At 37.7% G+C, this 25,293-nt stretch overlaps 1 protein-coding gene across 6 annotated transcripts in view; it reads right to left on the bottom strand.

The window, feature by feature from the left end:
- LOC147366710 (uncharacterized) overlaps positions 1-25,293 on the bottom strand; it is a 1,020,409-nt gene that overhangs the window by 7,665 nt on the left and 987,451 nt on the right. The gene's annotated exons all lie outside the window — the stretch shown is intronic.

Genomic DNA, 25,293 nt, shown 5'->3' with positions numbered 1-25,293 from the left:
GTATGATATAGAGATCCATTATGGTTTTCTAACTCAGGAAGTAGCTATACCACTGACGGGACGGAGGATAGAGAAAGATGCTGATGGGGTAAAGTTTATAAATAAGCAGATTGAGGATGTGTGGCTTTATTATACCTCCATTCTAAATTATTGTCAAGTTACTTGATTTTATGAAGGCATTTCCTTCTATATACTTTATACAATTGTTTTCAATCTATTAGTCTATCAAAGGGAAATAAAATCATCAACCTCTGTAACCAATTATCCTATTTCTTTATCTGTTCTTTTGTTCCTTCATTACCAGAATCCCAACTATAAAACCTATCCTGAGAATAGTTTTAAGCCTTTTAATTTATTCCACTCATAAAAACTTCATAATCTGTGAGCAATGGCCACTGAAGATCATTAAAGGGAATTGAAAATGGCAGACCAAAAAAAAGCCAGGATATGGAAGGAGATAAAACTGTACATAATCAGAGAGTCTGTTGATAGCGGTAAAAGGGCAAAATATACAAAATGGACTAGCACTGAAATAAAATAAGGAAGTAAATGAAAACTAAGCAAAAATAATGGAATGCAGATAATGCAGTTATAAGCTATGTACATCTACACTAACCAAATAAATAAAAATAACCACACAGTGACTCAATACTCACACAAGAGAGAAGCTTAAAAATATATAGATCTACAGAAGGTAAGTTAATGCTTACTTTATCTAGAATGGTGAATGGAAGTATAAAGAAGGACATTTTCTCACTCCTTGCTGGTGCTGCTGCTAAGTTGCTTCAGTCGTGTCCGACTCTGTGCTACCCCAGAGACAGCAGCCCACCAGGCTCCTCTATCCCTGGGATTCTCCAGGCAAGAACACTGGAGTGGGTTGCCATTTCCTTCTCCAATGCATGAAAGTGAAAAGTGAAAGTGAAGTCGCTCAGTTGTGTCCGACTCCTAGCGACCCCATGGACTGCAGCCCAGGCTCCTCCGTCTATGGGATTTTCCAGGCAAGAGTACTGGAGTGGGGTGCCTTTGCCTTCTCCATCTCACTCCTTAGTCCAAGGCAAAAATTTGGTAGAATCTACCTTTGGTGGTTCAGATGGTAAAGAATCTGCCTGTAATGCAGAAGACCTGGGTTCAATTCCTCAGTCAGGAAGATACCTTGGAGAAGGGCGTGGCTACCCACTCCAGTATTCTTGCCTGGAGAGTTCCATGGCAGAGGAGCCTAGCAGACTACAGTCCATGGATTAGCAAAGAGTCAGACATGACTGAGCAACTAACATGCTAAGGGAAGAAAGCTATCTGGTTTTTAATTTCCATAATTGTTAAAATGAGGATGAGAGTATTATTACGATAACACTAGTTGCTATAATAATTCTCTAAATTTCAGAGGCTTAATAAAGTAGAAATTGATTTTTCACATAGAGTCAAACTCAAAACAGTGGGGAGTTAACCTTATCCTCTGCTAAGATTGAAAGATCTTCATTTTTGTCATCTTGGGGCTTCTCTATTTATAATATATAGGTCTTTTAAGATTGTTTAATATAAAACTCCCAAGAAAAAGTAACAAAAGTGTCAGCATATGAGAGGTTTATGAGGCTAACCTAGTAGAGATCCACTACTCAGTAGGCTATATGACTGAGCCTAACTACAAGAGAGACTGGAAAATGCAGACTAGGTGAAATGCATAGAAAAAGGAGGAAACAAGACAGGTAATCTTGTACAGTTCCTTTCACTTCTATTGGAAAAATCAAATAATATAATGCTTATAATAAGCTCAATATCTCATACGCATTTCTTTTTTATTTTACTCATCCCTTTAATATTAAATGACTAATAAGTATAAACCTTTGTTATTACTATTTGGTTCTACTTAGGATAGCTATTTTTGTAACCATTGGTGGGGAAGAAAGCATAGCTAAAAGACAATAGACTTAATAAAACTGAAAACAGATTATGCCCTTTGACCTTTACAGTCATTTCAGAACTGAAAATATGTTTGTCTTTGATTTGTTAATAATTTTCTGCCACATTTAATTCCTTCAGCACATATTCTGTGTATTGTATCTCAGCATGATTTAATTTTTTTTATTATGTACATACCTGGATGACAACCATGACATAAAAGTTGCTCAAAGGTATATTAAATATTTACACTTGTTTCATTTTTAAATCCTAAATTATAATCTGTTTTAAATGCATTGTTCTCAAGTTTTTTGAAGCATACCAAAATAAAATTTGAAAAAATTACCACTTTGGTGATTAGAAATTCGAAGTCTAGGACTCAGTTTGTTTATTGTCTTATGTTTTATGTGCTAGGTATTTCCAACTTTTGAAACTCTTATGTTTTTATGATGTAAAAAATGAGGGTTGTCACTGTGGCCTATACGGTATTCTCCTTATAATAGTAGTGTGATTAGTACATGGATACTGACTCAATTACTGATGTTTATGTAAGTTTTTGTGATTTTATATACTTGTAAGAATTATGATTACTCTTAATTAAATATAAGTGGATATAAAGATTACCGAAAACATAACAAGATTTAGAGTTAGCAAGACTTAAGTTTGAATCTTGGGCTTCCCTGGTGGCTTAGACAGTAAAGAATCCTCAATGTGGGAAACCTGGGTTTGATCCCAAGGTTGGGAAGCTCCCCTGGAAGAGGGCATGGCAGCCTACCCCAGTATTCTTGCCTAGAGAATCCCCATGGACAGAGGAGCCTGGCAGGCTACAGTCCAAAGGGTCGAAGAGTCAGACACGACTGAGCGACTAAGCACAGCATGAGTTTGAATCTTACATCTACTTTAAGAAACACTTAAATTAATTGAAACTCAGAATCTAAATGTATACATGTACCTGAAAAGTAGGGAAAATAATATTAACTCTGCATGATACAGAGGGATTCCCTGGTGGCTCAGCTGGTAAAGAATCTGCCTGCAGTGTGGGAGACCTGTGTTTGATCTCTGGGTCAGAAAGATCTGCTGGAGACGGGAATGGCAACCCACCCCAGCATTCTTGCCTGGAGAATTCCATGGGTAGAGGAGATTGATGGGCTACAGTCTATGGGGTTGCAAAGAGCAAGACACAACTGAGCAACTAACACTTCACTTTCTTTCTGCACTATACAAGATGGTTATACATTTTATAGGAGAAAACAAATTTTAATGGGCTTAGAATGTTTTCTGCCACAAAGTTAATTCTCAATAAATATTTCAGGAATGTGTCAGTTATATTTCCATACTATCAAAAATCTGTGAATATAGTTTATATAATAATTTTGACACTAATTTATGTATGTTATAGGGCTGAGTAAATGAATATTGTATGTTATCACTTACATGTGGAATCTAGAAAAGCTGAATTCATAGACACAGAGAGTAGAATGGTTGGTGGTTACCAGGGCTGGGGGTTGGGGGAATGAGCAGATCTGAACCAAATGGTACAGATGTGCTGTTAGAAGATAAGTAAGCTCTGGAGATCTATGTACAGCACTATGATTATAGTTAACGATGCTGTAATGAATATCTCAAAGTTGCTAAGAAGTTAGATCTTAAATATTCTCATCACAAAAAGAATTAACTGTGTGACATAATGGGGGTATTAGCTAGCCCCAGAGTGTTAATCTGGAGAAGGCAGTGGCACCCCACTCCAGTACTCTTGCCTGGAAAATCCCAGGGATGGAGGAGCCTGGAAGGCTGCAGTCCATGGGGTCGCTGAGGGTTGGACACTACTAAGCGACTTCACTTTCACTTTTCACTTTGATGCATTGGAGAAGGAAATGGCAACCCACTCTAGTGTTCTTGCCTGGAGAATCCCAGGGACAGGGGAGCCTGGTGGGCTGCTGTCTATGGGGTCGCACAGAGTCAGACACGACTGAAGTGACTTAGCAGCAGCAGCAGAGTGTTAATCATATGCAATCTATAAATGTATCAGATCAAGATTGTCCACCTTAAACATACACAATACTGTACATAAATTTTTTTTATTTGTTGGTTTAGTCTGATCCCAAGGACTGTAGCCTGCCAGACTCCTCTGTCCATGGGACTTCCCAGGCAAGAATGCTGGTGTGGGTTGCCATTTCCTTCTCCAGGGGATCTTCCCCACTCAGCAGTTGAACCTGTGTCTTCTGCATTGCAGGTGGAGTCTTTACTACTGAGCCACCTGGGAAGCCCTATATGTAAGTTACATCTCAATTTAAGAAAACATAAATGAAGGTGAGAGAAAATAATAGAAATGGCCTTCCCCCCAAATACATACAATCTATTTTTAAGAAAAATAGGCTTCCCTGGTGGCTCAGATGGTAAAGAATCCACCTACAATGTAGGAAACCTGGGTTCGATCCCTGGGTTGGGAAGATCCCCTGGAGGAGGAAATGGCAACCCACTCCAGTATTCTTGCCTGGAGAATCCCAATGGACAGAGGAGCCTGGTGGCTACAGTCCATGGGATCACAAAGAGTCGGACATGACTGAGCAACTAAGCACAGCACACAGCCGGTTTCAAGTATAACATTCTGAAATTGAGTATTTCTCTACTGTTTTCCCAGGATTATTGCTTTACTGTCAGACTCTGGTTGCTGAATTATGAACCTCTTATAGATTAACTTACGTGCCCAAGGTATGATAATATTAATAAAGCACCCCTTATCAAACACCCAAGAACAATTTTGCCTTGTGCTTTATCTAATTATTTCATTTAAATTTATAATTATGAAGAAGCTAACGAACCATGTAAGATAAGCAGTTCGTATATAGTGGGGGTTTCTAAAAAGCTGAGAGGGTCAGAATGAGACAAAAGAGAGATATTAAATACAGAATAAGCACCTAGCAGGTTAAAGGTATTTTAGGGATTTCTAGCTAGAGTTTTCATCCACACTATGTGGTTAGGAAAAGAAACAGAAGTGCTTCTAAACAAACAGGATTTGCTCTGAACCTCCCTGGACTGTGATCATGGAAATGCTGAATTTGGCAAATAATGAGTAGTATGAAATAGTAAAACAATTATTTTTGAAGAAGTCTGTAGAAGGTTGCTGGAAATGGGCTTCCCTGATGGTTCAGCAGTAAAGAAGCCACTTTCAAGGAGACAGAGTTTTGATCCCTGGGTCGGAAAGATCCACTGGAGAAGGGAATGGCTACCCACTCCAGTATTCTTGCCTGGGAAGTCCCATGCACAGAGGGCCCTGTGGGCTTCAGTCCGTGGGGGCTGCAGAGTCAGACACAGCTGAGAACTAAGTACACACGCTGGAAAGGAGAGTGTGTAGGTGGTTGCAATTTCACTAACTTATCTAAATAAACCTCCTTTGTTTTCACTGTAGAGTGTCGGTAAAGGAAAATAGAGTCCATTTCTTAGGTCAGATTCCCTGGGAAGAGTAAAAATTAGGCAGAGGAATTAATGGAACTGAGATGCATTTGCAACAAATTCCTAAGGCAGTCTAGCTGGGATGACCCCCAAATGGAGCATGGGGACAGGGCCTTTGTTCCTCAGTGGAGACCAGCCACTGACTACAGCCTTGCCCCCAGGGATGGGTACAGGATATTACAGCCTAATATTTTCTACAGAGGGTAGATTTCCTACTGTAAAAAAGTGAAAAAAAAATTCTTAACCCAAACGAAATTTTCAGACATTTACCACAAAATATTTAAGAGCAAGAAGGAGAACTGTTAAGTTATATAAAGGACTTGAGAAAATGGTAAGAAATAACTAAAGTTAACATTATTTAAGAAGACTCAGATGAAATATATGAAATATGTATAAAAAATATAATAGAAATAAGCACTTCATGGATCACAGCCTTGTCTTGATGACGGGGTTTGCATAACTCAATGAAGCTGTGAGCCAAGCCATGCAGGGCCACTCAAGATGGACATGTCATAGTGGAGAGTTCTGAGAAAATGTGTTCCACTGGAGGAGAAATGACAAACTACTCTAGTATCATTGCCGCAAAAACCCCATTAATAGTACAAAAAGGCAAAAACACATGACACCAGAAAATGAGCCCCCCACAGTCAGAAGATGTTCAATATGCTATTGGGGAAGAGCAGAAGGCCATTACTAATATCTCCAGAAAGAACAAAGCAGCTGGGCCAAAGCAGAAACAACACTTCAATTGAAGATGTGTCTAGTGGTAAAAGTGAAGTCTGATGTTGTAAAGAACAGCACTTCATAGGAACCTGGACTGTTAGGTCCTGAATCAAGCTAAATTGGACGTGGTCAAACAGGACATGGCAATAGTGAATATTGACATCTTAGGAATCAGTAAAATGGAAGGGAATGGGTGAATTTAATTCAGATGGTCATTATATCTACTACACTGGGCAAGAATCCCTTAGAAGAAATGGAGTAGCCCTCGTTGTCAACTAGAGTCTGAAACGCAGTACTTGGGTGCAATCTCAAAAATGACAGAATAATCTCAGTTTGATTCCAAGGCAAACCATTCAACATCACAGTAATCCAAGTCTAGGCCACAACCACTAATGCTGAGGAAGATGAAGTTGCCCGGTTCTATGATGACCTACAAGACCTTCTAGAACTAACACCAAAAAAAGATGTCTTTTATTTCATAAGTGACTGGAATGCAAAAGTAGAAAACCAAGATACTTGGAGTAACAGGCAAGTTTGGCCTTGGATTACAAAATGAAGCAGGGCAAAGGCTAACAGAGTTTTGCCGAGAGAATGCACTGGCCGTAGCAAACACCCTCTTCCAGCAACACAAGAGATGACTCTACACATGGACATCACCAGATGGCCAATACCAAAATCAGACTTATTGTATTCTTTGCAGCTGAAGATTGGAGAAGCTCTATATAGTCAGCAAAAACAAGAACTGGAGCTGCCTGTGGCTCAAATCATCGGCTCCTTATTACAAATTTCAGGGTTATATGGAAGAAAGTAGGGAAATATATTGAGATAATGGAAATAAAATAGGTCCCCTTGTTGTCAGATATTTGTAATAATATGTGGATTTGTGGATTATTGAGTGTCTCATAATGAACTAAAAAATATGTGGATTTGTAATTTCCTGCATTTGTTGTCCCTATCTTTACTGATAACTAGTTAAATTAAATATTAACTTATAAATCTTTCATATCTATATATAATTATAAAATATCCCAAGCTTGAGATAAATATAAATGGATTAATCATTTCCTTTAATCTCTTTTCAGTTGCAACAAAAATGCAACCACACAAGTTACTCTGGATACAAAATCTCCAAGAAGACAAAGATTTGTTGTGCTCCAGCTTCAGAAAGACAATAAGTTGAGCTGGAAAAGAGGGACTCAAAGTCTTGAGATGATCATAGAAGAATAGAAGATAGGTTATAAAGGATTTTGTTAATCAGACAAAGGTCTTGGATTTCATTCAGTAGGGTGATGGAGCTGCTCAAACTGGTTTGTGAGAATTGATCACTAACTTTCATTAATATTGTGAGCTTGTTTTTTAAACATCATCCATATCAAAGATTAATTATTTAAATTTATAACTAAATGAATTGTTTTGGAAACAAAGCTTACCACTTCCTAAATTATTTTGCTATAGTTTCCTATTATCACAGTAGACATTTGAAAACTATGTTATCTACATGCCGAGCATGCAATGCAATGAAATGCTAATACCCATCTCTTTCCAATTCCACATTCTCTGACATCACTTATGATGCTAGCTTGAAATTAGTGGGAGTTTTGAAACAAAGAAAATAATTATACTAATCCATACAAAATATAGTTGTTGGGTTTTTTTTTTTTTTTTTAGCTCCAGAGATTTGGTTGCTTAACATTTATCACCAAATAATCTAATTGAAATACGAAAATATAGATTTTTAAAATACCTAATTGAAATAAGAAAATAAGTTTAGCAAGGCAGTGGCATAATTAAACTTTGTTTTGTCTGCTTATTTTTTTTGGGGGGGGGTTTTATGTTTAAGATAAGCAGAGAAAAGACTTGAAAGAAACAATGGAGAAGGTTGGAGGGGTTTTATTATAGTATGCTCATCTCAATAAGGCAAAGAGAAAAATTAAAAATAGGATAAATATTGTTGTCAGACTTGAGAAAGAGAGAAGGATCCAGGATGACTAGTATTCTGGCTTGAACCATGTGTGTCTGATGGTACAATTTACAATGACCATTAAACTAGAGGAAGAAGCAGTAACAGAGCTGGTGACAGGAGCAGAGGAAGAAATAGTGCAGTTTTGAACATGCTAAATCTGAGGTACATTTTAAATATCCCACTTACATAGCCTGGAGGATCATGCCAGGGAGTTAAAGGGACATCAAAAGCATCGAGAGCCTTGAGAATGCACGAGATCACCAAGGACAGAGGGTGACATAAAAGTCCTAGATCTCTCTTTATGGCACTGACGTCTCACATTTTTGCTTTGCATTTGATGTTGACAGAATATCTTAAATCTTTCCTACTTTTCTATCCTCCACGGACAAAACACACCACAGCCTAAATGTTTTGGTCTCTGTTTTACTCTGATGAGCTTTAGCCATATCCTAGCTAACTCTCTTCCTTTCAGTCATGGCTTATTCTAAAATTCCTCCATCTTACACACATTTTCCCTAATGCGGGGCACATAGCTGAAAAGAGAGATAACTCAATGATCCACTGACAAAATCTACAGACAAATTATGTAGAGACAAGAAGATGAGATTAAACAGCAAACCACCTTGATGACAATCATTATTATTCTCTTGTTTCTTCTTTAGAGAACAACCTCGTCAAGTTTCCATAATCATTGTCACCTGTAATTGACTCCCTTGATTCCAATTGTTCTCTCAGCAAGTATCCTAGCCTTTACTGGTTCCTTGAATAATACATGCATAAAAGCTCGAGAATTAGGCAAACTTTTCTTGCACTAAGACTTGAACATCCCTGCCAGAAGTCAGTAATAGTCTGACATACACTACAGATTTCAACTGTACAGAGAACATATTGTAAAATATATATTACTATTTCAGGATTCTTACATTTGCAAATCCCTTGATATATACATAATGTATTTCTATCAAGGATACAATTGTCCAGATGTTAATTTTGAAAACAGACCCAAATCATCATGCCTATACCAGAGTCCTCTGTTGAAAGATCAGGTTGTGTAAGCAGCTTGATCATCAGCTGATGAAATATGCCATTAGAAGCAAAATAGAAATTATTGTTTGAAAATGTGAACATCTGGAAAGATCTACGTATCCTACATACAACCTCTTTGGTTTTGAACGCTGAGTTCTTACTAAAATTCTAAGTCTGTAGAGTACTACAAATCTTCAGTAATCAAAGCAATGTGGTACTGGCACCAAAAACAAGCAAACAAACAAAAAACGAACAGACATAGGGATCAATGGAACAGAATAAAGAGCCCATAAATAAGCCCACACACCTATGGTCAATTAACCTTCAACAAAGCAGCTAAGAATACACAATGGGAAAAAGTCTCTTCAACAAATGGTACTGGGGAAGTTGGGCAGCTGCATGTAAATCAGTGAAATTAGAACACACCCTCACACTATGCACAAAAATGTACTCAAAATGGCTGAAAGACAGAAACATAAGAAGCCACCATAAAACTCCTAGGAAAGATCATAAGCAAAGCATCCTCTGACATAAATCATACCAATGTGTTCTTAGGTCTATCTCCCAAAGCAATAGAAACACAAACAAAAATCAATTAATGAGACCTAATAAAACTTCCAAGCTTTTGCATGGAAAATGATAGCATAAACAAAACAAAAAGACAGCCTACAGAATGGGAGAAATATTTGCAAACAGTGTGGCCAAGAAGTGCTTAATGTCCAAAATATACAAACAGCTCATTGAACTCATCAACAACAACAACAAAAAAACAACCCTATCCAAAAATGGGCAGAAGACCTAAGCTGAGATTTCTTCAAAGAAGAAACACAGATGGCCAAGAGCACATAAAAAGATGATCAACATCACTAATTATTAGAGAAATGCAAATCAAAGTTACAATGAGGTACCACCCTACACCAGTCAGAATGGCCATCATTAAAAACTCTAAAATAAAAGGCTGGAGAGGATGTGGAGAAAAGGGAACCCTCCTACACTATTGGTGGGAATATAAGTTGGTGCAGCCACGATAGAAAAAGTATGGAGGCTCTTCAAAAACTAAAAATAGAATTACCAAATGATTAGTAATCCCACTCTTGGGTATACATCCAGACAAAACTCAAAAAAAAAAAAAAAAAGATACATACACCCCTATGTTCATAGGAGCAATATTCACATTGCCAAGACATGGAAACAACCTTAAATGTCCATCAGCATAAGAGTGGATAAAGATAATGTGGTGTATATACACAATGGAATGTTACTCAACCAGAGAAAAGAAATAATGCCATTTCCAGCAACATGGATACAACTAGAGATTATCATACTAAGTGAAGCAAGTCAGAAAGAGATATGTGAAATATAAAATATGATCTAGTTATAAGACAGAAACAGACTCACTGACATAGAAAACAGAATTGTGGTTGCCATGGGGGAGGGAATTAGGGGAGGGATGGACTAAGAGTTTGGAGTTAGTAAATGCAAATTATTACATATAGAATGAATAAACAAGGTCCTACTTATTAGCACAGGGAACTATATTTAGTTCCTGAGATAAGCCGAAATGGAAAAGAATATTTAATAAAAATTTTATGTATGTACAACTGAATCACTTTGCTGCATAGCAGAAATTAACACAACACTGTAAATCACCTGTATTTCAGTAAAAAATAAAATTCTAAGTCTGTAAAATAAAGTCCTTGTAAAATAAAGGTAAATCTTAAATCAGTTTTGCAAGCCATATATACCTATATGGAATTTTTTTTTTTTTTTTACTATTTTAGCCAAGAAACAGAGTTGAGCCCAATTCTCACAAATGCACCTACTATCTACCATATATATAGCATTCCTTTCACTGTGCTTGACTTGTGACAATCTTCTGCATTTTACTAAGACTATATGTACCTGCTTTGATAGCTATTCTTTTCCTTGGAAAATTATAATTCATTAGAACATTTCCTGTTTATTAATTTCTATTTCTTTGTCTTTTCTTTAACTTTCTGGATGCTCATGTATCCAAAAATAGGTAGCACAACTTAATAATGTCTATCTTTGGAAAGCACCACTTAAATCTCAAAAATAATCTTAATTGATTAACTGGGGAAAAGAAAAGATATCCCAAATACTCAAAACTTTAAATGACATGTCTTGAGTTTTCTTTCTTTTTTTTTTTTTTTTGTCTTGAGTTTTCAATGGATTTTAATGTAAAAACTAAAATGAGCTGAATTTTGTTGCATAATGAATTTTTTCCTAAACTCTTGAATTCCCATCACTGGGAAGTAAAGACTTGGTAAGCATCTGCCAAAGGAACATTGGAGGATATTTCCTCACTGGTTGGAAGGAGTCTACTTTTTCATCTCTATTTATCAGTGTACAGATAAGGAAAAACTTGACCAGTTCACATCTCTATGGAAGGGAAAGAGGCAAGAAACCTCATCCTATGAAATGTAGCATACTTAATGGAGATGAACAGCAAACTTTGCTCTTTCTTGCAGCAAACATGAAAAACACAGTCTAATATGATTTATAAATTCCATAATTCCATGGACTAATCCACCAGATTAAAATTATATATAATTCATTATATAATTTAAACTATTTTATATAAGTATATAGTTATATATATTATATTACATATATATGTATGATACATGCAATATATATATACATATATGATACACACACATATATATATGCATTCCTGACTCATGACACTGGGAAAACTTTTTCCCAAGGGTCTTTAATCAGAAACAGATGGTGGTGGTTTAGTTGCTAATTTGTATCCAACTCATGTGATTCTGTGGACTCTAACCTGCCAGGCTCCTCTATCCATGGGTTTTCTCAGGCAAGAATACTGGAGTGGTTTCTATTTCCTTCTCCAGGGGATCTTCCTGACACAGGGATCAAACCCAAGTCTCCTGCATTGCAGGTGGCTTCTTTACTGACTGAGTCACCATAAATTATATAATTTCATGGACTAATCCCCCAGATAAAAATAAATTATACATATAATTTATTATGTATTATAACTATATACTTACATAAAATATATTTTTTATATTTGTATGTATATATATACATTATATACATTCCTGACTCAAGACACTGAGCAAAATTTTTCACAAGGGTCTTTAATCAGAGACAGAAGTATATAATTCAAAATGTCTTCATAGCAAATATCAAAACTAATTCCAAGTTGTTCCCAAAGCAATATGAAATCTAACAAGGTAAAGCACTAAGACATTTTCATATTTTGTTAAGAAAAGATTTGAGTATCAAGTGTTCAAATTTCCAGATCTTATGAAATAGTTTAGACAAAAGAAGACCAAAAATGTTTAACTATACTCAGTCTGAATTTTATTCTGTACGTATGTTATCACTCAGTCATGTCTGACTCTGCTACCTCATGGGCTGTAGCCTGCCAGGTTCCTCTGTCCATGGGATTCTCAAGGCAAGAATATTGGGAATCTTCCTCTACGGAATCTTCCTGACCCAGGGATTGAACCCAGGTCTCCCACATTAAAGGCCAATTCTTTACCATTTGAGCTACCAGGGAAGCCTGCTATTCTGTATATTTTAGTCTAAGTATAAAAAAATCTTTTAGTTTGGAGATAAAGAAAATTTCTGTATACTTTGCTCAGTTCCCTTAACTTTTCTCCAACCTTTGCCATACCTGCAATTTATAAAATTAAACAAAACACTTTTCATCATGTTTGTGGTTGTTTACCTGTGCTTTGGATATGCAAGAGAATGTAGCGATGAGATTACTGCATGGAGAATCCAACTCAGCCTTTAAAATACTTGAAACAATTTAAAGAGTAAACAGGAAGTGTCAATGTCAGTAACATCATGTTTCAGTATTGCTCAGAACAGAGAAAAGCTGGGAGTTATGCCGAGTCACCAGTCACAACAGAGAAGAAAGCACTGAACCTGAGTTAGTACTAGCTTTGGAATTCTATTTAATATTCACTAAGGGTATTCCAAAAATGTCAGGTCCTGCTCTTTAAACTTTTATTGTGCATCTGTGCATTTTCTGCCCTTTTAAAGCCCTGATTCACTAACTTTTTAAGCCAGTGGTGAAAATATTTCTAGCTTCCACTGAGACATATTGGGGGAAAATGGCATTTAATTTAATAATAATTAGTTGGAGAATGTTTCACATTTAGAATAAAAAGGAAATTCTAGGAACTTTTCTAAAGGGGTAGGCACAATATATGCTAAAATAGCTAATGATCTCCATAAAATAAACTGTGAGGGGAAATGATAATCTAAATGTTGTAACTTCATCATTCAAAAATTCTTGTTTAAAAAAAAAATTGCTTCCTGACTCTTCAGTACATACGAGAGTATTTGATGTGTGATTAAGTTGTTTTGTCACTAAGTTGTATCCAACTCTTTTGAGACCGCATGGACTGTAGCCCACCAGGTTCCTCCGTCCATGGGATTTTCCAGGCAAGAACTGGTTGCCATTCCCTTCTCCAGAGGATCTTCCCAACCCAGGGATTAAACCTGCATCTCTCTGTATTCGCAGGTAGATTCTTTACCACTGAGCCACCAGGGAAGCCAAATTAAACAATAACAACTAAATAAAAAACACTGTTGTACATATTGTATTATCTTTCTACTTTATGTAAGTTTGTTTGACTCGAGTTTTTCAATTATCTTATTAAAGTGGATTCATCCACTCACGAGGCATTTATCACTAGCAATACAATCAGATATACAGGTCAGATGCATTATGCTTTATTCAAAGAAATGGTTGTCTTCATGAAGAAATCAGACATGTAGATAGTAATCAAAACTTTATAGTATGAAAGAAGGATAAATAGTGTCATGTGAGAACTGAGAAAGAAAACCTAAACTAGTCATCTAAGAGGATGTAAATATGGACTTGCTCTAAATAAGTGCCTAACTAGAAGAAACTACATTGGCAAAGATTATCAAGATGGTAGGCACTTCATCTTGATTATAGCCTTGACATCTTACCTTCTATTTTAAATAAAATTTGACCATGATGTGGCCTCCTCCTTGGACTGCATATCTGTTTAGCCCCTTAAAGACTCATCTTGACTGAATTAAAGTGTAGTATTTTCTTTTTTAAATAATTTTTTAATTTTAAAATTAAAAATGAGATTCATTTTTTATGATTTAGCCACCTTAATTCCATTTGCAACCTACTCCTTCCTTGCTATGTAATGTATTCACAGACTCTGAGGGTTAATATATGGGCATCTTGAGAGGGGGGCAATATTCTGCCCACCACACATGCCTGTTAAAATTAAACACTGAATAAAGGTACATGATCATCTGGTTCTCTAGAAAGTTCAAAATGAAATGTGAGCTATGCTAACATCTGCACCACAGGTTAATTCATCAAACATATACTTACTAAATGTCTACTCAGTGCTGGTGGCTCAGTCAGTAAAGAATCTGCCTGCAATGCAGGAGACCTGGGTTCGGTCCCTGGGTTGGGAAGGTCCCCTGAAGAGAATGGCAACCCACTCCAGTATTCTTGCTTGGAGAATTCCATGGACAGAGGTCCTAGCCGGCTACAGTCTATGTAGTTGCAAAGAGGATTAACACTTGTACACAGTGCCTGACACTGTTTTAGGTAAAAATTTTCTTGGGGAAACACATGGGAAGAAGGAAGAGTCCTTGGAAAGAGCAGGAACTGGATATTCCTGGAAACCTTGTTTTATAGGCACTGAACAAATATCATTGAGATACTATTTTGTAGTAGATATGATTCTGGATATTGGATGCAAATTGGTAAAAAAAAAAAAAAAAGCAACAGGCTGGTTCCCTACTTCTGCAAAAATTACAATCTAATCCAGCAAATATCAAACAAATGAATAAAAAAAAATTTGTAAAATCACAAATTAACTAATAAAGCCCAGGTTTCACAAACAGCAAAGGATCCTACATTAAAATGTAAAAAATATCTCAGAGAATTGACAGCTAAGCCAGGGTATGTAAAATGACCTGCTGCTGCTGCTGCTGCTAAGTCGCTTCAGTCGTGTCCGACTCTGTGCGACTCCATAGACGGCAGCCCACCAGGCTCCCCCGTCCCTGGGATTCTCCAGGTAAGAACACTGGAGTGGGTTGCCATTTCCTCCTCCAGTGCATGAAAGTGAAAAGTCAAAGTGAAGTCGCTCAGTCGTGTCCGACTCCTAGCGACCCCATGGACTGCAGCCTACCAGGCTCCTCCATCCGTATAGGATTTTCCAGGCAAGAGTACTGGAGTGGGGTGCCATTGCCTTCTCCAGTAAAATGACCTAACGATACCTAAAAAGTCTCTCAGTGTGTTCCCATGAATATCTGCATCACAAACACTGAGTGTTCCTGCTTAAAATTAATATCCTTTGACCTCTTTATAGGCTTAATAAAATCAGATTATCTGGTACTAGGACCAAGGTATCTATATTTTAACAACCCTGTCAAATGATCCTTCTGAACATTGAAGTTCATAAATCTTAGCACAATACTTAATGTTAGAAGGGTCAATCATTATAGTTTTTTGCTGTAATGCAAACAACAGTATTTCTGCCATAGAAGAGTCATATTTAATGATCAGAATATTTACCCACACAGTTGAAAACTGTTGTCTCCAGGAAGAAGGTTTTTGGATAAAAAGAAGAAACCCCTCTGAAGCATCAGCAAGAGTATTAGTCAGGGTTCTCCAGAGGAAAAAAAAAAAACTGATAGGAGGGGTGGATAGGGTGGGGAGGCATGTAGATTTAGCATAGCTATTGACTCACAGGGCTACAGAGACGGAGACGTACCAGGATCCGCTGTTTACAAGCCAGAGAACCAGAACAGTTGGTGGAATAACTGAGTCTAAGTCTGAAGACGTGAGAAGCAGGAGAAGACCTTCAGGGGCAGAACAAGGGAAAAGCGAGAGCATTTGCCACTCCTTCCTTAATTTTTTCTATTCAGGCCCTCAACAGACTGATGCTGCCACCCACAATGGTGAGAGCAGATCTACTTTATTCACCCTATTGAACCAAATGCCACTCTCTTCTGGAAATATCCTCACAGACATACTAAGAAATAAAGTATCATCTGGGCATCCCTTAGCCCAGTCAAGCTGACATAACATTAACCACCACAGGAATGGCACATGTAAATTGAAGATGGTTAAATGATGCTTTGACTTTTCTGTGATCCATGATAAAACTTGGGGAGTTGTGCTATTTTAGGTCAAGTGTAAGTGGCCTGTGAGATTATTAACTTTATTCAACTAAAATAAAATATCACTTGAGTTTTGCAGACCCAAGTAAACCTCTCAAACAATGGTTATGCCATTACATGATAAATGATGATAGTAAACATTTTAGAGTAATTTCATAGTGATTTATTTTATTTCTTAGGCCTTTTGGTTTTGTGCTCTACTTATTTAAATCTCTCCCTTCAGTGATAATATAGTTATTCTTATTTAGTTTAAAAAAAGCAAGGTAGTAGAAACACTGAAAACCAGAAACTATATTAGGAATAACAGGAAGATTTATCAAGTATAAGCATAAGCACATATGTAATTGTTAAAGATCTATTTTTGTCCAATTAATAATTGCTCTCCATGTCAACTGGGATTCCCTGGTGGCTCAGATGGTAAAGGGTCTGCCTGCAATGCAGGAGACCCAAGTTTGATCCCTGGGTTGGGAAGATCCCCTGGAGAAGGAAATGGCATCCCACTCCAGTATTCTTGCCTGGAAAATCCCATGTATAGAGGAGCCTGGGGGGCTACAGTCCATGGGGTTGCAAAGAGTCAAACATGACTGAGTGACTTCATTTCCATGTCATCCAAGGTCCATCTAGTCAAAGCTATGGTTTTTCCAGTAGTTATGCATGGATGTGAGAGTTGGATTATAAAGAAAGCTGAGCACCAAAGAATTGATGCTTTTGAACTGGTGTTGGAGAAGACTCTTGGGAGTCCCTTGGACTGCAAGGAGATCTCACCAGTCAATCCTAAAGGAAATTAGTCCTGATTATTCATTGGAAGGACTGATGCTGAGGCTGAAATTCCAATACTTTGGCCACCTGATGTGAAGAACTGACTCCTTGGAAAAGACCCTGATGCTGGGAAAGATTGAAGGCAGGAGAAGAAGGGGACAAGAAAGGATGAGCTGGTTGGATGGCATCACTGATTCAATAGACATGAGTTTGAGTAGGCTCTGGGTGATGGACAGGGAAGCCTGTCATGCTGCAGTACATCAGGTCCCAAAGAATCGGACATGACTGAGAGACTGAACTGACTGACTGACTTCCATGTCAAACTAATATTAAAAAATAATTTGAGGGAAAAGAGCACATATAAGCAAAATCCATTTAGTACACAGAATCAGAATGGTCTTCCTGTGAGAAATTCCTTAGTTCTGTGATTTATAACCAAACTAAACTGAAATTTAAATACAAACTTAAATGAAAAAAAAAAAAAAACTGTAAGAAAGAGAGGAGGGATGTTAACACTGGCACAATGTCTTAATCCAGGTAAACTATAGCACAATGGCCAAATCTGACCAACCACCTATTTTTGTAGAGACGGTGCTTCGTTGGAAAAGCCCTGATACTGGGAAGGATTGAGCGCCAAAGGAGATGTGGGCAGCAGAGGATGAGATGGTTAGATAACATCACCAACTCAATGGATATTAATTTGAGCAAACTCTGGGAGATAGTAGATGATAGAGGAAGAGTCTGGAGTGCTACAGCCCATGGCGTCACAAAGAGTCGGACATACCTCAGCGACTGAACGACAACAACATGGAGCCAGAAATGGTTTTTACTTTTTTTTTTTTTAATTATTTTGGTTTTTACATTTTTAAATGGTTGGAAAAATATTAAAAAAAAAAACTTCATGATGTGAAAAATAGATAAAACTTAAATTTCAGTGTTCATAAACCTGAATTGGAACACAGCAGAGCTCATTCATTTATGTATGGTCCATGGTTTCTAGGCTGCTACCACAGCAGAATTGAGATGCTGTAATAGAGACCTTATAGCCCACAAAGCAGGACATATATACTGACTGGGTCTTCACAGAACAAATTCATCTGTTCCGTTTTTAATTCATTACCTGTTTGAATATTAATGTATATGTTTCTATCATGTTACCATGTAAAATTATGGTAAAATATTTAATAAAAATGTTAATGCATTTATTTTTCTATCCTGAGGCCTTCCCTGGTGGCTCAGAGGGTAAAGAGTCTGTCTGCAGTGTGGGAGACCTAGGGTCACAAAGAGTTGGACATGACTGAGTGACCTCACTTTTCTTTCTTATATCATGTTAGTTAAGTTTTAGTAAAATGTCTAATAAAATATTATACATATAAAATATGCATGGCATACAGTATAAACGTGTGTAAATATATATATATATATATATGTGTGTATTTATATATGTGTATATATATTACCCCTTACTATTGTCATATACTGTGCATGTCACATGCGTATCTCATTTATTCTCCCATGCAATATATGCAATATTTGAGTTATTTCACTTAACTCTTAAAATAGTCATGCAAGGATGTGCTAGAATTAAACCTATTTAACAAATGCATATATTGAAGTTTACATAGACTACCTGATTTCCAGAGTCACACAGCTAGAACTCAAGCCCCATTTAGCCTAACTCCAAAATATCATACTCTCATTTACTGTTAATACTGGGTTGGCCAAAAAGTTTGTTCAAGCTTTTACATATATGAGTGCAGAAAAATCTGAACAAACTTTTTGGCCAACCCAATGTTTACATTTAGTTACATATTTATACAAATAAAAATTTATACACACTTAAACACTGACTAACACATCAAAGGCTAAAGTACTTTTTTAACACATTTGTTTTAATTTCAATTTAAATACATCTTTTACTGTTTCAAGAAAATCTTTCTTCAGAACTGTAATAAGTAACACATCTAATATTGCTAGACAGAGCCTGCTAATGCAGACAAAAGGCAGTTTCATAGAGGGCCAATATATTTTTTTAATCTTTGTCTCCTGGAATATTTTCTATCTAAGTGGAGTGAGTAGGCACACGGAATATCCTTCATTTTATAAACCTCCAGTGAATACTCATGAAAACACCGGTGAGTTAGGGGATGCAAACTGAAGGAGGAAGGGAACTGAGGGAGTAGAAAGCAGAGGAAAACTGGCCATCTGCTTACCAATCTGAAATTACTCCAGTTTTTGTCCCGTTCAATTTGCAGATTCCGTTTGAACGATTATATTGTACCCAGTGGGGATTCATAACCCTCCTAATTCTGTGAATCAGGAATTAATTACTGGTGGGAATATTTGTCCAGACTGTCCTGAGGACTTCCCTGGTGGCTCAGTGGTAAAGAATCCGCCACCAGTGCAGGGGACATGGTCCAAGAAGATCCCGCTTGTCACAGAACTAAGCCCATGCATCACAGCTGCTGAGCCCACACACCCCAGAGCCTGTGCTCCGAAACAACAGAAGCCACTGCAGTGAGAAACCTGTGCACCACAACAAGAGTAGCCCCCACTCGCTTCAACTAGAGAACGCCCACCACAGCAACAAAGACCCAGCACAACCAAAACTAAACAAATCAATTAAAAAAAGAAAAAAAAGCTGTCCTGACATTTGGACCTACAGAAGGCTCTTCCCCAGCCATTCTTTTAAATATGTTCCTGGGGGAAAAAATTCTCCATCTGGATCTTGGGTTGTAAATGACTCAATAGAATTAGAATACTTGACGAGATTTTAATAAAATTTTAACCTATAAAACTATACATTATTTGAGACTAAAACAGTTTGTGAAAACTTTACTCAAGTGAATTTTATTTTGAAAGGGAAAAGGGAGACACAAAGAAAAAAATAATGCCACATGTATAAATCTAAGATGTAAAGTCTCCATTTTTTTCTGTGATAAATGACATTTAACTTGGTATAAAAAGGCTAAAATTTAAGAACTTTCTACATTTCCCAGTGTCTTTATTAGATGTTTCACATATGCTATTTTGTATAATTCCTACAGCAGCCCAGTGAGACATACATTTTTCTCTCATTTAAAAATTGATCTAAAAAAAAAAAGAAAGATCAAACAAACATAGCTGTTGTAGATTAAGTCCTTGCTCATGATCATTATTCATTTCCTTTCCCCTTTATCCATGGGCTACAGTCCAAGGGGTCGCAAAGAGTCGGGTATGACTGAGTGTATGGCACTTAGATACTGGATAGTGTTCATCCTTTTCCCTTGACTTTAGGTTTGTCCATGAAACTTGCTTTGGCAAACGGAATACCGCATTAGTGAACTGATGACACAGGAGACTTAAAATATGCTTCAGTTTTGGCTTTCTCTTTTGTGCTCATTCCCTTCTCATGAGAAGTTTTCCCTGGCATCTTTATACCCTTCAGCTGAGCCCATGAGCTGACCCTAGCTGACCCAGGCTGTCCCATAGACCATGGGCAAGAAAGGTGCTTAATGTTGTGTGCCACTGAGATTTTATGTAAGACTTTTATGTAGGAAAATATGACTATGAAAAATTGGTTATGGGATGAAGCTATAAGACAGAACAAAAGACACAAATGGGAAAAACTAAAGTAAAATATGTGCAATTTTAGGTAGAATTGCATGGATAGCCACCAAGAGACTCTACCGAAAGCTGGAAGAATGATCCATGGGGTAGTGGTAAGACATTCAAGAGTTACGTAAAAGAGAGAAAACAATTTTGAGGTGAAATGCTGAATGCGTGAGTCAACTACTTAAACTACTACAAGAAAGTGATGAGCTCATTGAGGGAAAAAAAACAAAATTAAAAACTGGCCAGTTAGCTAGCAAAACTTAGAGAGCTCAGAGATTGCATGGCTGGAAAAGGAACTGTCTGTCTTCAGATCAATGGTGTACCCTAACAAAGATGGCCTTCATCTTCAGCTTGACTAAACTTTATAGAGGTGTCTTCCTGATGTTAGGCCTCTTGCCTCCATTTCCTTAGGGCTTTTACTTTAGAAAACTTTCTACTGTAAATTCTTTCTCTGCCCTTTTGAAATGTAAATATTCTCCCAGTTTCTTGCCAGTTTTACAGTCCAGAAAGATTTTTCTTATGGAATCTTAAAAAAAAAAAAGGTACAAACGAACTTATTTACAAAAGAAACAGAGTCACAGATGTAGAAAACAAGCTTACGGTTACCAGGGGAAAGAGTAGGAAGGGAGAAATTTGGAGATTGGGATTGACATATACACACTACTATAAATAAAATAGATAACTATAATAAGGACCTACTGTATCACACAGGGAATTCTAGTCAATACTCTGTAATGACCTATATGGGAAATGAATCTAAAAAAGAGTAGATATATGTATATGTGTAACTGATTCAGTTTTCTGTATGCCTGAAACTAACACTACATTGTAAATCAACCATAGTCCAATAAAAATTTAAAAAGGAATGTTTTTAAGACTTGTAGCCATCCCTTTGAAATATAGTCATCGAGGAAGATAGTGTTCCTACCTCTCCAGTTTCTGTGGAAAGGTAGGAGCCTAGATTCTTCAATGAGCATCAGTAAGCAAACACAGATGGCCTAATCATAGAGAAAAACATTTGCAAAGTCAGAAACAGCTCAATGTGATGACAGATCCTACTGACTAATCTCCTTCCCTAATGTCCTTCAGTACTTTTCCACTAGATCACTCACCTCAGCACTTAAAAACACATTCACCTTGAGTTCAATCTCTTTCCTCTGTTGCAATAATCTTAACTAAGCCTTTTTTGTCTAACTTTGTCCAGTGTAATTTTTCTTTGACAGTCCATTGAACAATAGGCTCAGATAAAGGACAATTACTCTAAGTGTTACAGTAAGACATGACCTCAGAGCAAAGACCAAATCAAGCCTGTGGCTGTGACATTCTTTGCTGCTGCTGCTGCTAAGTCACTTCAGTCGTGTCCGACTCTGTGCAACCCCATAGACGGCAGCCCACCAGGCTCCCCTGTCCCTAGGATTCTCCAGGCAAGAACACTGGAGTGGGTTGCCATTTCCTTCTCCAATGCATGAAAGTGAAAGTGAAGTCGCTCAGTCGTGTCCGACCCTCAGCGACCCCATGGACTGCAGCCCACCAGGCTCCTCCACCCATGGGACTCTCCAGGCAAGAGTAGGCAGTTGGGTGCTATTACCTTCTCTGAAGCCAAATAAGGCTCCTAGAAAACTTAGGGTCATAAGCACATAGAATCCTGATATAAACAAACTACTAGTAACTAAGGAGAGAGAAGTATTTTATAAAATAATTTTAGAAGTAACATTCAGCACATGGAGTTGACCAGAATCAAATACATAGAAATTCAGAATGTTTTAAGAAAGTTGTGCTGGCAAAAGTGCCTCCTGCCTACACTATGAGATTTTTGAGATATTAAAAGACATTCACCAGGAAGCTGACCAAGAAATCTGCTCAATGCCCTTTTCAAAGGCATCAAGGAGAGTGATGCCAAGGAGAGATTCCCAGAGAGTGGAGTCAAGAGCTATAAGCAATTGACTGGACTGAACTGAAGCTTAGTCAGAGAACATTTCCTATCCCCAAGGTACAAGATTCCGGCAATATTTGCTCATTAAGATCTCAGAATTGTTGTAGACTCATAACTGTTTGCCTCTTCTTCTTTGCATTTTGAGTTAGGGATTATCCTGCCCTTGTTCCACCGTCATATGTTGGGTGCATGGGCTGGGAGGGGTGCAGACTATCTAGCTTTACAGACACTGTTGCTCCTGGACCTGGTTGAGCCTGATGCCTTGCAAAAAATGGGCCCATGGGGATATTTTGTAGAGAAATTGAGTTCTTTTTTCCACATGGGGAAATGAAGTGAATAAATATTTGTGACCAAAAAAAAGCTCAAGTAGTAGCCACAATACAGACATCCCATTCTTATCTCCTGATTGTGGGGAGGGTGAATGTGATGCTGGATTATATGCAGATGACTATGAAATGACTGGTGGTCTGCTTGAAATAGGTTGACGACCTCCTCCCTCCCAGTCAGAGGAGCTCAGGGGTATTGAAGTAGTTCGAGTTTTTTATTTCTCAACAACATCTAAAGGGGCTTCCCTGGTGGCTCAGACACTAAAGAATCTGCCTACAATGCAGGAGGCCTGGATTCAATCCCTGGGTCAGGAAGATCCCCTGGAGAAGGGAATGGCTACCCACTCCAATATTCTTGCCTGGAGAATTCCATGGACAGAGGAGCCTGGCAGGCTATATAGTCCATGGGGTTCCAAAGTGTCAGACACAACTGAGTGACTGGCAATTCACTTCAAACTTATTTACTCAGTAAGTAACAAAATCCTCAAAGAGATAAAGTAGATATTTACATGCTAATTGTTAATAAATGATTTAAAATGTTATCCTACTTCCATGACAACATATTTTAATTAAGTTGTGATTGCATACCAATTGGTAAATCTAAGTTGAGTAGCGTCTCCTTGGAAATGTACATTTAATTTTACATAATGTTTTAAATAGATTTATCTCCCTGCATGTTTGAAATAAATTGTGTTAAAATCAGATTTTAATATTGCAGATATTATCATCACAACTGGTTAATATCTGTAAGGAAAAGAGTACTGAATTTGGAATGATATGTGCTACTTACCACCTTTGTGGCCTGACATGTATTTAACTTCCCTGAATATCAGTATCATTTTCTATTACACAGGGCTGATATTAAATGTATTGTAGAGTTAGTGTGAAATTAATTGCTATAGTATATGTCAAGTTTCTATCGAACAGTAAACTCTCAGAAATTTAATTTCACACCTGCCCCTCTATGAACAGCCACACACACTCTTTCCTCAGTGCATAAGAAATTGTTTATCTGACATGAAATACAAAGTTGGAATTTTTAAATCAATCTGTGGGCTTAGGACACAAAATACTCACTCCATTCACTCTTAATTTTCAGCCTGTCCTTTTCACAGTGCTGGTCAGTCATATCAGAACTAGTTGCTCTATTTTATGGCTACTTCTCTTCTATACCATGGTGGCTTAGAAGATCAAATATTAGAAAATCAAATTAATTGAATAAAACAGTAAGTTATATGAAAATAAAGAGACTTTGTGTGTGTGTGTTTGCATCCATTGGGAGCAAAGTTTTTATTTTTAACTGGAGGATAAGTGCTTTCCAATGTTGTGTTGGTTCCTGCCATACAACAGTGTGAATCAATCATAAACATATATCCCCTCCCTCTTGAACCTCCCCCCACCTCACCATCCCATCCCTCTAGGGAGTCACAGAGCACCAGGCTGAGCTCTTTGGGAAGAAGCACAGCAACTTCCCACTAGCTGTTGTTTTACATATGATAATGTGTATAATTCAGTGCTACTCTCTCAGTTCATCTCACCTTCTCCATCTCCTGCTGTGTCCATAAGTCTGTTCTTCATGTCTGTTTCTCTATTCCTGCCCTGAAAATAGGTTCATCAGAACCATTTTTTTCTAGATTCCATGTATCTGCATTTAATATATGATATTTGCTTTCTCTTTCTGCCTTACTTCACTCTGTGTAACAGGCTTTTAGGTTTGTCTACCTTTAGATTTAGGAGAATGTAAAAGTGAAACTGAAGTCGCTCAGTCGTATCTGACTCTTTGCAACCCCCTGGACTGTAGCCTACCAGGCTCCTTCGTCCACGGGATTCTCCAGACAAGAATACTGGAGTGGGTTGCCATTTCCTTCTTCAGGGGATCTTCCCAACCCAGGGGATCTTAAGACCCAGGGATCGGACCCAGGCCTCCCGCATTGCAGGCAGACGATTTAACCTCTGAGCCACCAGGGAAGCCCAGGAGAATGTAAGTTGCTGAGCAAAGAGGTGTCAGCTGATCTAAACCTTGTCAAAATCTTATCTACTGGTTATATCTTCAGATCACTCCCCTTGTGTTTTGTGGTAGCTAGTTGCCACATTAGGCTGGAGATGGTATGAGGAGGGTAGATATAAGGCTTAGCTCATGCAGTGATGCCTATAAAAGGATTAGTGGTCTGTCTGAAATGATAATCCTGAGGTGACATCTCTTCAGTTGGAAGGACTCAGGGAACTTGACTCATTCTACTTTTTCATCCTCTATCCTATGCAGGACCTGCTTTGCTGCCCTGCCTTCTCAATCTGTTGCTCTCTATATCTGGACCTATCTCACTGGAGAATGGGGTTAGATAGATTTAGCTTCAACTCCCAGCACCACTATCCAAATAATCATATGATCTTGTATGCTGCTGCTGCTAAGTTGCTTCAGTTGTGTCCGACTC

This window comes from Bos grunniens, chromosome 8 (assembly GCF_055505025.1).
Source record: "Bos grunniens cultivar Pamir isolate PY7600 chromosome 8, Bosgru_T2T1.0, whole genome shotgun sequence".
Classification (NCBI taxonomy): Eukaryota; Metazoa; Chordata; class Mammalia; order Artiodactyla; family Bovidae; genus Bos; species Bos grunniens.
This window is presented reverse-complemented; position numbering and strand designations above follow the sequence as displayed.